Below are 15,134 nucleotides of genomic sequence, written 5' to 3' on the forward strand. Positions count from 1 at the left end.
TTTGGAGATACTTACCTTTGGGAAATACTCACCTTTGGATATATGCACCCTGTGGAAATACGTGAGAGACATTTGGAAGGACTTTTTGCTGGGTTGGCCACTAGCTGCCAACGTGGACTACAGTAAGGCTGGGGAAAAGTTATCTGAGCAGTGAGAATTATGACTTTGGATGTGGAAGAGACATCCCTGAACTGTTAACCCTTAAAGAGCCACAAGAGAACAGAATTTTGTTATATTTTCGTTAATTTCCCAAGACCTATATTAAAATCCTTGTTTTGTTTGAACCTTGTCTCCTTGCACTGCTTGAGCAATCCCGCTGAAAGCTGTGTAGCCTCTTGTGGCGTCACAGATGGTGGAGAACACGGGCACGCTCAAGCGTAATGTCATGTCAGGGGAGGATACCCAGAAGGTTTGATCACCCAGTTTTCCAAGTTGGACGTAGGCTCCCCCGCCTGACTGAAATGGAGGACATATTGAAAAGCCCCTTGTTGCTGGCCGCAAGCCCAGATGCAACAAGCGTGGCTCTCTTGGAGGAGCAAAAGAAAGCCAACCTTCTGAAGGCAGGGAGTTGCAGTTGCAGAGACAGAGGGTGGTCCAAAATACCACGCCCAATAAAGGCAAGTGACTTTATATCTAAGATGGGAGCTACCGATGACATTGAGGCATGCCTGCCTGCATTTGAGGCCCGGCCACTAGGGAAGCCTGGCCCAAGCAACAGTGGGTTGGTCTGTTAGCCCCCCCTTTCTAGCCGGGGAATACGCTGAATGCTGTCCGGGACCTGGGCCCCTGACCAGGTTGCTGACTATGATGCCCTGAAGTCTGAGATCCTCCAGGTGTGGACTCACAAAGTTTGGTATGGCCCAGCGCTTTCACAGTTGGACCTTCCAGCCAGACCAGCCTCCTCGGGCGCAGATGCATGAACTTGTCCGAATCGCAAGGAAATGGCTGGATGAGAGGGATACAGCAGCGGCGGTGGTGGAGGCCGTTGTGGTGGATCGTTACCTACGCGCCCCCTGCCTTATGAGGAAAAAACGGTTCATCAGTCAACAGGCCTTGACCACGGCTTCTGACGTGGAAGCTGTGGAAAGTACCAGGCCACAGCGGAGATGCCGAATGCTTCCCGAAAAAGACCCCAGAGTGCGGCCCCACCACAAATGGGAAGAACCCGTCCAAAGGACCCCCAAGGTCTCGAACCCAGCCACGTCAGGACTTATCCCGGCTCCAGGGGAGCCAGAAACCAGGCGGGTCCAAGAAGAGTACACCAGGAGGGGGAAACTTCGACAGTGTTAGCGGTGTGGGGAGATGGGACATATCTCCTGGCAGTGTGGGAAACCAGCCCGATGAACCTATGCCCACTGCGGGAGTCCTCCAGCTCAGCACCCACACACCGTTTTGCCTCGCTCTTGGGATCGTAGAGGCGGCCCAGATCGACCCCCCCCACCTGCCCGGTAACTGTGAATCACCATGATGTGGAGGCCTTACTGGATTCTGGTAGCCGGGCCACCCTGGTGCGTAAGGATTTGAGTGGGCCCAACGTGTTTGACCCGGGGAAAGTCCTCCCAGTTTCCTGTGTCCATGGGGACACCAGAGAATACCCCATTACTGAACTTACATGGCCAGCCGGGGAACCATACACACGACGGGCGGGGTGGTTGATTCCCTCCCCGTCCTGTCCCTAATTGGGCCGAGACTGCCCAGCCTTTTACCCACTCTGGAGAGAGTCTCAGGAAGATAGCCCGAGTACCTCGGAAGCGGAGGCAAGACTCATCCTGGGAAGGCTCCGGTGCAATCCTCCGAGTTACTCACTCCCGCCCGGGCTCTGATAGGGATGGCAGGTGCCCAGACCGACACAGAGGCGGAGCTACAGAATCTGGACAAAGAACTGTCTGGTCTGAGGGGACAGCTGAAGGTATCGTTTGTTAAAGCAACAGTTAGGCGTGAAGACAGAAGAGTTGGATATCCTCCAGGCTAAGCTCCAGCAGAGCTCCTTCCCTAAGCAACAGGAGGGGCTGGAGAGGCTGCGCAGGACCATCGAGGAGTGTGAGGAGACCCTGCGCAGTAGTAAAGGTAGAAGAAGGCAGGGGAGAAGTACAAGGTGTTGGAGAACAAATGAGAATGCGGAGGCAGAGAGAGAGAAGGAACTGAAAGCTGCTCAACAGAAGCTAAACTCTGCTAAAACCAAGGCTGATGCGTTCAGTAAGAAACTCAGGAGAACAACAGGAGGCTGAGTCCCTGGTCCTAGAGTTGGAGGAGTTGAAAGAAGCAGTCTGGCAAGCACCACGGCAATGTCCGGGCGCCCTCTCCCGGCGTGCTGCCTCTTCGCTGCCTTTACCCCGGCGAGGGGCGTCGGTCCCAAGGATGTGTGATGTCAAGAGGCTGTGTCCTGGAGGGGACGTTACATCCCCCTGAGGTGGCTGCAAACCCAGACAGCTATGGCTCCATCTGCTGGTATGGTCGGGAACTCCACCCCTCTATGGCCAATCTTCCCACGCAGCTGAAACAAATGAGAGCTGATGAGCTGAAGGTTTGGGAGGGGAAGAGACACAGTCTCCAACCTGGGCTCTCTGGAGGACAAGAGTGCGACGTCCACTTCCATGAGGAATATAAGGATGGGATACTTACCTTTGGGAAATACTCACCTTTGGATATATGCCTGTGGGAAATACGTGAGAGACATTTGGAAGGACTTTTTGCTGGGTTGGCCACTAGCTGCAACGTGGACCACAGTAAGGCTGGGGAAAAGTTATCTGAGCGAGTGAGAATTATGACTTTGGATGTGGAAGAGACATCCCTGAACTGTTAACCCTTAAAGAGCCACAAGAGAACAGAATTTTGTTATATTTTTCGTTAATTTCCCAAGACCTATAATAAAATCCTTGTTTTGTTTGAACCTTGTCTCCTTGCACTACTTGAGCAATCCCGCTGAAAGCTGTGTAGCCTCTTGTGACGTCACAGTATGTTACGGCTGGTTAGTGTTTTAATTACGAAGGACTCCCACAAATCTATTGTCTCTCTAAAAAACTGTAGGCTGCATATTGGTGGTCAAAGTGGTCGAAACGGTGTAGTGATCCTCGCTAATACAGTGAGCCACATTACAATTCTGACCAAGTGGGTTAAATCTGTTGGAGCGATGCGTAGGGTGTGTGCCTTTCACGCATGTAACGTGGGTTCGCTTCCCGCCCCTTGTTTGCTACAATATTTTAGGAAAGGGACATCTTCACGACCAACAATCTTACTCTAAAAACGTTTGTGAAAAAAAGTTTGGTCAGTCTGTGAAAGTTAGAAAAGGTTGGTTAGTCTGTGAAAGTTAGAAACTTCCAGCAGGAATTGACAGTCATCAGTCAAGGTGGTTGGATTATATAGCTACAGTGGTGCTATGGTTCCAAAAGTGCTGGTGATAAAATTAACATAACTGGCATACACATTTCAAAACAAAAGCCTATGATCAGGTATGGAGTTTTGGAAATGTTGTTAAACCCAACAGTCTATACTCTATAGCACAAAGTGTGATGACCCCAATGATACAATTGCATGTTACTCTAATTGTGAGATGTGTTACAGTTTACAATAGGCTACTTGGGTCTACTATACCTTCATCCTTTAGCATTCGGTTGCTAGCATTATCTCCACAAGCAAGGGTATCCTGGGGAAAGACAAATCTTCTCCTCCCAGTAGACTAACTGAATCAAAGCCTCTAACATTACTGCTAGATAGCCATGTAAACACGAACCTCAGTGGCAGAGCTAAAGCTCATCTGAGATCTTGCATAGGCTGCTGTTTACCATAATCAGGATATTTTTTTACAAACCTTGGCGATACTTTCTTTGTTCTCGATTCGGAAGAAACTTGTGTAGTGTATTAGGATTATGTCTTTGTTAATGTTTTTCATGAAGAAATGAAAAGATGTTTATGTTAGTTCAAAAGTAGCCATTTGTAGGGGTGACGCCCTTAGGGGAGACAGGTGATTGGACAGCAGAGGAGCAACCCATATTTTTGCATTGTTTATAAGTATATGCTGGAGGAAGAGGGGGTTAAAACAGACAGATTATTTTTGGGACACTGTTTCTCCAGACACTGCAGGTCTGTAAACTTATGCTGAAAACTTGTGATATGAATAAACCTTGTGATCAAAGTTCAGTATAAGCGGACTCCTTTGTTTGACAGCAATAATAGCCAGCATCGACGCGATAGACGACACTTGTCTCTTATGAACATCTGTGTGCAGTTGCAGGTGGAACTCCAAAAAACAGAGAATATTCAGAAAAATATTAAATCCACTTTTTGTATTGAGCGATAAATACCGCTTTCATATAGATCTTTCTTTTGGTCGCACTGTGGGAAGTGCTGTCATTAAGGCTACTTCTACAAGCAGCCGCTTCGCATAGAAACGACTAGTTACTGCAACCGTGTTGGGACATGTGAGATGTGCACAGCTAAAATGCCGAGGACTGTGCAAAAGGTGGATTTAATATATTTTTTTCTCGAATTTTCTCTAGTTTTTGGAGTATGCTACCTGTAACTGCACACAGACGTTTATAAGAGACACATTTCTTCCTAGGTTAGGGGTCTATAATTGTAAAATAAATGTGTTTGATTGAATAACTAGCCTAATCTAACTATCGTGGTCATACATCTGGACTCTTCATCATCATCATCAACACTTTGAATTACTAAGGAATATTCCTATAGCAACTGGTTGCTAGGGGAAACGAGACACTAGCATTATCCTCTTGTTGTGAGACTGAGAGGGAGGATTGGAGAAGTGCACGAGGAGGGGTGGGAAGCAGAGAAGACGGAGCATGGTTGAAATTCCACCAAATGGATAAGAAGAGGCAGACAAAGTTTGACACATTTATGTTTTCAGTGGTTGACCGACACGAATGAACGAGTAAACCTTGTTTTAGCCTAGTGAAGTATCACAAATTAATACCTCAGTATTAATTATCCACTGCACGGAATCTCCATGAGGGCACAAGTCTGACATGACGATTTTCGCGTAAAGAGAGGCAGCGGCGGGAGAGCTGACTTGTCGCCTGGCAGGTATGTTCTGCTATTTTGAATAAAGCTAGCCATACAGCTAATATAAGTTTTAGGCTATTATTAATTTCGTTATAGCTAACTAAATAAATGAAGCTATCTAACAGCAATGCTGTTGTGGGCTTACACATGTAATAATTACAACCAGGAGCCTATAATGAAGGAAGTCAGCTTTTTCAGTCAGTCCTATCATTTATATTGAAAATAGGTTATTATAACACAAGGTAAACACACATTTACAATAATTGTTAGGTCTATGTTATTAGCCAAAAATTTACTGATACAAGTACAGAAACATTCATAGCCGAGGCAACCTGGCTACACTGCAATTAACACTATACTTATTATACACGCTATGTTCTACAGTGCTGATTCTAAGAACAGGGTTAATTCCCATAAAGTATGAGTATCTCTGTCTCTATCACATACATGCATGGCCAAGGAAGATAGGTTGCATAAACAGATACAAATATAGAGCGATAAGGCGCAAGGGGGACAGGGGAAGAGAATAAACAGTGAGAGGGCAAGAATTGGTGAGTACGCTCTGTCCTGCAAATGCCAGAGCACATCAGCGCCGGAGCTACATCTAGTTTGATGTAAGGAAGTAGCCTACTCGATTGCCTATCCAGGGGCCTTGTATGTGATCAGACCTGTTGAAGGTGGGGTTCGTGTGTGAATGTGAGTATGAAAGTGTGAGTATGTATAGCTGTAAGTATGAGAACGTATCAGTTATTGATCAAGTAAGTGTATTATCTTTCCTTTGATATCCAAGCATTTGGTTTTAAATAATTCCTTTGTTAGTGTGATTTGTTTGCCATGGGTTTGACCACTAATGCCTTGTTGTTAGCTCAAGATCAATTATCTTTTACAGTCCTTTGTTGTTGAGTTACTAGTTATCCTTTGTAAATATCTGATGTGCGTTTGTGTTTATTTCCCAGAAACCATCCAATATCATTTGTTCCTTTTCCTGAACTACATTAGGTCAACCTGAGAACTGAGAAAGATGGTTCTAGTGTTCTTGTGTGTTCAAGCCACAAACCTGATGTAGTCATTGTGTAAAAGGGATATGGTACCAAATACGAACCTTTAGACTACTTTACTACACTATAGGTGAATTTGTCCAAATACTTAGGATTTCTTCAAATAGGGGGGCTAGATAAAATGATTTTACTCCTAAGATGTAAAACAGATACAGTATGTATGAAAATATCCTCAAATACAAAGTTACATTCTGTACTGCCGCCTCATCATTTGATCTCAAATCCTAAGCTAATAAGAAAGATTAGCTTCACTGTCCAAATACATATGGTGAGGACTGTTTCACTCCAGTGGCGAACTGGCTCTAGCAGCCAAAACAGCCCGATGCTCCATCTAAACGTGAACTGATTCTCGATTGCTATACGGTTCACAGGAGGTTGGTGGCACCTTAATTGGGCAGGACGGGCTCGTGGTAATTGCTGTAGCGGAATCAGTGGAATGGTATCAAATACACCAAACACATGGCCTCCACTGATAGTGTTTTGGAAACATTAGGCCCTCTACTTTCATTTCACATCAAAAATGATTTTACAAATACAAAATATACATTTACTGTACACTGTTTTAACACAGTTGCAGCCGACATTATTTTTCAGATACACCCAGATAAATAAATAAAAATTCTCCAATAACTAGCCTAGGTTTATTCCAGGCTAATCAAGTATTGGATTGCTTGTATTTGTCATATTCTCTTGCCTAAATTAACTGATGAGAAACTGGTACCCAGTAAAATATTGTGTGTGAAACATTGGGAGAGAAATAAGAGGTCATACAGCACTGTCTCCATTTTTTAAAATGAAAAGTCAACAAAACCCAAAGTAACTAAAAATCCACCACACTCCCTCGCCCCCTCTCTGATCCATCTCCCACATACCACTTTGACATTAGTCCTTTACTTGGTCCCTCTTTGATACAAAGGTCTGATTCGAAATCAAGCCATTGCACCTATCTACAGGCCAATGTTGACACCTTGAAGCATCTGATAACTTTTGTTGTAAGAAATACATTGGAAGGAAACAACCTATTTATCATAGATGCCGAGGTAGAGCAGCTTACTATAAAATATTGGCATTATCAATTGAACAGTTTCAGATCCATAAGAAAGGAGTCAACAAGGTACTTGGGATAGGGGCATGGGTTCGGTTTGGAATTAGGCCAGATATGCAGTCGTGTACATGCAGAATGGTTTAGGGTGAGGGAGCTCTTTCTAAGCACATGTCTACTGTATTCTTCAAGAGCGGCGGGAGAGCAGACACATTCAGTGCAGGTTTGAGTACTGTACACGTGTGAATCTAAAAAATAATAAATGTTACAATTCAACAAAACCTGCTGAAGCAGTGGCTTATAAACATTAAACGAAAGTGGAAGTGAGTTAATCTTTCAGTTGTCCAAAAGAAGGGCAAACATCACTTAGTCCAGACACATTACAATGAATTAGGGTGAATAAATTAATTTAGAAGGATTGTGTCTATTTCCTGATTCCTGTCACTCTGGATAATCGGTTGTTTCCCCATGGATTGGCTGCCCTATTTACTGTACTTCAACATTATGCAGTTAATGCAATGTATCCACTACTTCAAAGCAATTCATACCCCAATGGTCCTCCAGGCATAGTTTACACCACTTTGATTGCACAACTCATGATTTACATACAAATTGAAAGCTTTCGCATTAATGAAAACCGTTTAAAAGAAGTATATGTCCCCCTAGTGGCTTTGTCAGTAACTGCTGTGTACTGTAGATATGTAAAGCAGCATATTCATCTTTCCCAATAAATCCCATTCAGGAAGCTGATGACATTTCAGGACACTCTTGGCCTCATCAATGTCAAGTATCCAAGATGGCTGCTGTTTGGGGACCTGGTTTATGGGCTATACGTTACAATGTAATACCCTTCTAATTTAATTGGGATGTTCCAGTTATAGACTAATATACTCTGATCCTAAAATACTCTGCATTTAAATCCAGGAAAATGCCCTAACCACTTAACTGTCTAGTTCTATTGTGTTCAATCTGTGATCTCTGAAAGTACAATGAAAGATAAAAGTAAGCATTACAAATATTGGTGTGGGGGCCATTCTTGATTTTAGTTTTAACTAATGGACAGATTCAATAGTAAACAGCAACTTAAATGTACATTGTTTTGGTTTGCCTTTTTGTTACCAAAAAGGGAATGAACTCTTCAATTATAATGGACGATGAAATACAACTCCCAATTTCATCTGCCTTGCTTGCCTCAATCTCGGTTTGATGACCTATCTGACTTAGACATGGTGACAGTCCTGCTGATGAGGACTTGATCAGATCTTCTTGGTCATCATCCTCCAGTTGGTTGGTGTTGAAATGCTACTCCCTATTCAGGTCCACTTTGGAACAGATAGTCCAGTCCTGTGAAAGCACTTCCTGTCTGTCACTTCTAATCTCTCTCTCTCTCCTTTAAACGTATCACATCTATTTTAGCTTCTCTACACTGGCTACCAGTCATTTTTAGAATAGATTTAAAAATTGTATTAATCACATTTAACGCTAGGCTTGGTTTAGTCCCATCCTATATCTCAGATCTTTTCTCTCCCTATGAGCCAGGATGCAGCCTGAGATCCTCTGGCAGGGCACTGTTGACCATTGTAATTGTAAAGAGGAGATTAGGCCTCCAGATTCAGTGCCTCTTTTTATGTCACTGCTGAAGACTGCCTTGATAAGTTCCTTTCCTGAGGATGGCTCACCCCTCACAGTTCTGGGTGACTTCAACCTCCCTACCTTTGACTCATTTCTCTCTGCCTCCTTCTTTCCACTCCTCTCCTCTTTTGACCTCACCCTCTCACCGTCCCCCCAACTCACAAGGCAGGCAATACGCTTGACCTCATCTTTACTAGATGCTGTTCTTCTACTAATCTCACTGCAACTCCCCTCCATGTCTCCGACCACTACTTTGTATCCTTTTCTCTCTCGCTCTCCTCCAACACTACTCACTCTGCCCCTACTCAGATGGTAATGCGCCGTCACAACCTTCGCTCTCTCTCTCCCTTACTCTCTCCTCTTCCATCCTATCATCTCTTCCCTCTGCTCAATCCTTCTCCCTCCAATCTCCTGATTCTGCCTCCTCAACCCTCCTCTCCTCCCTTTCTGCATCCTTTGACTCTCTATGTCCCCTATCCTCCCGGCCGGCTCGGTCCTCCACTCCTGCTCAGTGGCTTGATGACTCATTGCGAGCTCACAGAACAGGGCTCCGGGCAGCCGAGCGGAAATGGAGGAAAACTAGACTCCCTGCGGACCTGGCATCTTTTCACTCCCTCCTCTCTACATTTTCTTCATCTGTTTCTGCTGCTAAAGCCACTTTCTACCACTCTAAATTCCAAGCATCTGCCTCTAACCCTAGGAAGCTCTTTGCCACCTTCTCCTCCCTGCTGAATCCTCCTCCCCCTACCCCCCTCCTCCCTCTCTGTGGATGACTTCGTCAACCATTTTGAAAAGAAGGTTGCCGACATCCCATCCTCGTTTGATAAGTCAAATGACACTGCTGGTCCTGCTCACACTGCCCTACCCTATGCTTTGACTTCTTTCTCCCCTCTCTCTCCAGATAAAGTCTTGCGACTTGTGACGGCCGGCCGCCCAACAACCTGCCCGCTTGACCCTATCCCCTCCTCTCTTCTTCAGACCATCTCCGGTGACCTTCTCCCTTACCTCACCTCGCTCATCAACTCATCCTTGACCGCTGGCTATGTCCCTTCCATCTTCAAGAGAGCGAGAGTTGCACCCCTTCTCAAAAAAACACCACTCTGATGTCAACAACTACAGACCAGTATCCCTTCTTTCTTTTCTCTCCAAAACTCTTGAGCGTGCCGTCTTTAGCCAACTCTCTTGCTATCTCTCTCAGAATGACCTTCTTGATCCAAACCAGTCAGGTTTCAAGACTGGTCGTTCAATTGAGACAGCTCTTCTCTGTGTCACGGAGGCTCTCCGCACTGCTAAAGCTAACTCTCTCTCCTCTGCTCTTGTCCTTCTAGACCTGTCTGCTGCCTTTGATACTGTGAACCATGTTGTGTCCTCCTCCCAGAGTGCGAAGAACCTTGGCGTGACCCTGGACAACACCCTGTTGTTCTCCGCTAACATCAAGGCGGTGACCCGATCTTGTAGGTTCATGCTCTACAACATTCGGAGAGTACGACCCTGCCTTACACAGGAAGCGGCACAGGTCCTAATCCAGGCACTTGTCATCTCCCGTCTGGATTACTGCAACTCGCTGTTGGCTGGGCTCCCTGCCTGTGCCATTAAACCCCTACAACTCATCCAGAATGCCGCAGCCCGTCTGGTGTTCAACCCAAGTTCTCTCACGTCACCCCGCTCCTCCGCACACACCACTGGCTTCCAGTTGAAGCTCGCATCTGCTACAAGACCATGGTGCTTGCCTACGGAGCTGTGAGGGGAACGGCACCTCCGTACCTTCAGGCTCTGATCAGTCCCTACACCCAAACAAGGGCATTGCGTTCATCCACCTCTGGCCTGCTGGCCTGCTGGCCCCCCTACCTCTGCAGAAGCACAGTTCCCGCTCAGCCCAGTCAAAACTGTTCGCTGCTCTGGCACCCCAATGGTGGAACAAGCTCCCTCACGACGCCAGGACAGCGGAGTCACTCACCACCTTCCGGAGACACTTGAAACCCCACCTCTTTAAGGAATACCTGGGATAGGATAAAGTAATCCTTCTACCCCCCCTTACCCCACCCCACCCCCCAAAAATTAAAAAATTAAAATAAATAAAACATATTGTAAAGTGGTTATTCCACTGGCTATAAGGTGAATGCACCAATTTGCAAGTCGCTCTGGATAAGAGCGTCTGCTAAATGACGTAAATGTAAAATGTAAATGTAATGTATGATTTCAATGTATGATTTTAATTAGCCGTCTTTCAAAAAAGGTATTTCTCCTTCCTCTTGTTTTTCTTTATTTGTCAGTACTTTTATTTTGTTTTATGATGTGAAGCACTTTGTTAGTTGTATTGAAAAGCGCTATACAAATAGTTATTATTATTATAATGATTTATTATTATATCCACCCAACTCAAGGTTGGTAAGGGTTTAAGGTAGGGAAGTCCCAAGGATACCGAATAGCACTGAACGTGCTCTTACTCTGGAAGACCGTAATGCAAGAGATTCTGGGAAAAATACTCACCTCTTTATTTCCTTATTTTTCACCTTTTAACCCCTACTCAGCTGTCAGCAACTGTAGACACCGCCTGATGGAGAAGAGGAATTTGTCAATGGAAATCTCTACCTACGGGAAACACTATTTTCACGACACTTCGATGTTGAAGTTACTTTTACGTAACTGGTTAGGAGACTAAGGTTAGGAAAAGGGTTATTTTCTCATACAGGCTGTTAAATCAGAAAATACACACGAATCCTACTGCTGCCACCATGTGTCAATAGGCTTTGTTTTGCAATCATGGCAGACAACTTGAACTGAGCAAGTTTCACAACATAGTCAAGAACATTTGCTGTGTAACATTAGAATTGTAACATCAATATTGCTACAATTTCGTTAGACTTTTATGAAAAGCTGAAGCTTGTGCATTACCTTCTTGTTGCAGCCAGACTGGACCAGGCTAAAATCAACAATCTTGTGGGGCACCTCGTGCAGTAGGATGGTGAGCGTGGTGACCGTGCCTACTGCAGGGCCAACCAGGAACGATGCCACGATGGCCAGCCCGTCAGTGAAGTTGTGCGTGAAGTGAGGAGCCAGGTTCAGGTAGCCCGATAACTTAATATCTACAGGTGCCTTCAGAAAGTATTCCTACTCCTTGACTTTTTCCACATTTTGTTATGTTACAGCCTTATTCTAAAATGGATTAAATAGTTTTTTCCCCCTCATCAATCTACACACAATACCCCATAATGACAAAGCAAAAACAGGTTTTTAGAAATATTAAATTTACGTAAGTATTCAGACCCTATACTCAGTACTTTGTTGAAGCACCTTTGGCAGCGATTACAGCCTCGAGTCTTCTTGGGTATGATGCTACAAGCTTGGCACACCTGTATTTGGGGAGTTTCTCCCATTCTTCTCTGTAGATCCTCTCAAGCTCTGTCAGGTTGGATGGGGAGTGTCGCTGCACAGCTATTTCCAGGTCTTTCCAGAGATGTTCGATCGGGTTCAAGTCCGGGCTCTGGCTGGGCCACTCAAGGACATTCAGAGACCTGTCCCGAAGCCACTCATGCGTTGTCTTGGCTGTGTGCTTAGGGTCGTTGTCCTGTTGGAAGGTGAACGTTCTCCCCAGGTCCTGAGTGCTCTGGAGTAGGATCTCTCTGTACTTTGCTCCGTTCATCTTTCCCTCGATTCTGACTAGTCTCCCAGTCCCTGCCGCTGAAAAACATCCCCACAGCATGATGCTGCCACTACCATGCTTCACCATAGGGATGGTGCAAGGTTTCCTCCAGACGTGACACTTGGTATTTAGGCAAAATAGTTAAATCTTGGTTTCATCAGACCAGGGAATCTTGTTTCTCATGGTCTGAGAGTCCTTTAGGTGCCTTTTGTCAAACTCCAAGCGGTCTTTTACTGAGGAGTGGCTTCCATCTGGCCACCCTACCATAAAGGCCTGATTGGTGGAGTGCTACTGAGATGGTTGTCCTTCTGGAAGGTTCTCCCATCTCCACAGAGGAACTCTGGAGCTCTGTCAGATTGACCATCGGGTTCTTGGTCACCTCCCTGGCCAAGGCCCTTCTCCCCTGATTGCTCAGTTTGGCCAGGCAGCAAGCTCTAGGAAGAGTCTTGGTGGTTCTAAACTTCTTCCATTTAAGAATGATGGAGGCCACTGTGTTCTTGGGGACTTTCAATGCTGCAGACATTTTTTGGTACCCTTCCCCAGATCTGTGCCTCGACACAATCCTGCCTTGGAGCTCTACGGACAATTCCTTTGACCTCATGGCTTGGTTTTTGCTCTGACATGCACTGTCAACTGTGGGACCTTATATAGACAGGTGTGTGCCTTTCCAAATCATGTCCAATCAATTACATTTACCACAGGTGGACTCCAATCAAGTTGTAGAAACAACTGAAGGATGATCAATGGAAACAGGATGCACCTGAGCTAAATTTCGAGTCTCATAGCAAAGGATCTGAATACTTATGTAAATATAGTATTTTTGTTTTTAATGTTTTTTAAGTTAGCAAAAAAATTTGAAAACCTGTTTTCGCTTTGTCATTATGTGATTTAGCGAAAATGTAATTATATTGTGTGTAGATTGATGAGAAAAAAACAACGTAATCCATTTTAGAATAAAGCTGTAACGTAACAAAATGTGGAAAAAGGTGTAGTGTATTAGGATTATGCCTTTGTTAAATGTTTTTCATGAAGAAATGGAATGTTGTTTATGTTAGTTCAAAAGTAGTCAGTTGTAGGGTGACGCCCCAGGGGAGACGGGTGATTGGACCGCAGGGGGAGCAACCCATATTTTACATTGTTTATAAGTATGGGCTAGACGAAGAAGAAAGCAGAGCAGCCATTAGAATTCGAGGACACTGCTCTCCAGACCCTGCAAGTCTGTAACTCATGCTGAAAGCTTGTGATATGAATAAAACTTATGATCCAGGTTCAGTATGAGCGGACTCCTTTGTTTATCAGCAATAATTGCCAGCAGTTACTCGATACGACAAATGGCGCCCAACGTGGGGCTGGTCTGCATCTCTCCTTTGTTTCATTCGTTGCCGCCAAGCTAACTCGTTCTGAAGTCATGGCCAGACAAGGGTGAGTTTTTCTTATTGCTTTGGAGGTTGTTAGTTTGGATACTACTTGTGTACACTGGAGGGATGTACCATTACGACCAAAATGTGCCTCGTGTGGCGTTATTGCTGAGAACTGGGGTCTGGCTAATCATTATCAATTGTTGCACTGGTAGACAGGGCAAAAAGGGGGGAGAGTAGGCTTGGAATTTTTAGAGCAATCGATGGTAGGGATTAAGGTAGATATTGGCAGATGTACAAGGCAGAGGAATACGTATACATTAGGCACTGTACCATTTAAGACCCCGGAATGGGCCATTTTATGAATGGGCGAAAATCCGTTGCAGCGTTAGAATGTGCAAGTCGGTGTGTTTTTAAAGAAAAACTTCGGGTTGATGGAATTTATCTGATTGTGATTATTGCTCGACTTTCATCCGACGGGGTGTCCGATTGGGGGGATCTCTCAGTAGATGGTCATTAAACTCACGGCATCACAAACGGTAGGAGAAATAGACAAAAAGGAATAAGGGCAGTGAAAGGTTACCTGGGGCGTGGTGCAGGCCACAGGTTAGCTAAAGGCTAATGCTAATGCTGATGCTAAATGTTGGTTGGGTTTCATGCCACATTGTACATAAAGGCTAAATGCTAAATGCTAATTGTGTTGCGGGCTACATGCTAACGGGTGTCCTTGGGGGCCCATTGCGATGGAATAAGCCTCTTAAAATATGTCTGTGTGTGTAGAATTTCAGAGTTCTATGCAATTGTGAGCTCTGTTAAGTGTAATTGTTTGATTATAAGGTATAAAATGGTGAAGCTGTAGCGGAATGCTAGCGTTCTATTGTTTGAGAACGTATTTTTGAATGTATCGCGCATGCGTGGGATTTTACTAGACTGGGCTGCAGGGGGAGACAGAGAAACACAGACGAGGGAACAAAGAGGAAAGATTTGAAAATGAATTAGATCTTCTAGTTGTTACATCGGGCTGTTGGTTAAAGATGAAACTTGTTTTGTGACCTATTGAATTGATAAATGAGAGAGATATGTTGACGGATTAAAAATAAAAATAATTAAATAAATAAATAAAATAAAAATGTTTTTGAGCGATCCATAATTATTCCTGAGGTGATTCTTAGAGCGAATGTAAACGAAGGAATATTGAATGCTGGAAGTAACTCAGTATTGCATTAACTACTAAAATATTTTTCTGTGTCTCTGTTCTTTTGTCATATGAGAGGAGCAATAGGACGATACGACAGGAGAGAGAGAGAGAAAGAGAGGGGGTGCTTGACGTACACGTTACGTGGACGCGACAGAGGATCAAGTCAAAAAGGTTTTGGTACTGG

This window comes from Coregonus clupeaformis, unplaced genomic scaffold (assembly GCF_020615455.1).
Source record: "Coregonus clupeaformis isolate EN_2021a unplaced genomic scaffold, ASM2061545v1 scaf1847, whole genome shotgun sequence".
NCBI classification, from domain to species: Eukaryota; Metazoa; Chordata; class Actinopteri; order Salmoniformes; family Salmonidae; genus Coregonus; species Coregonus clupeaformis.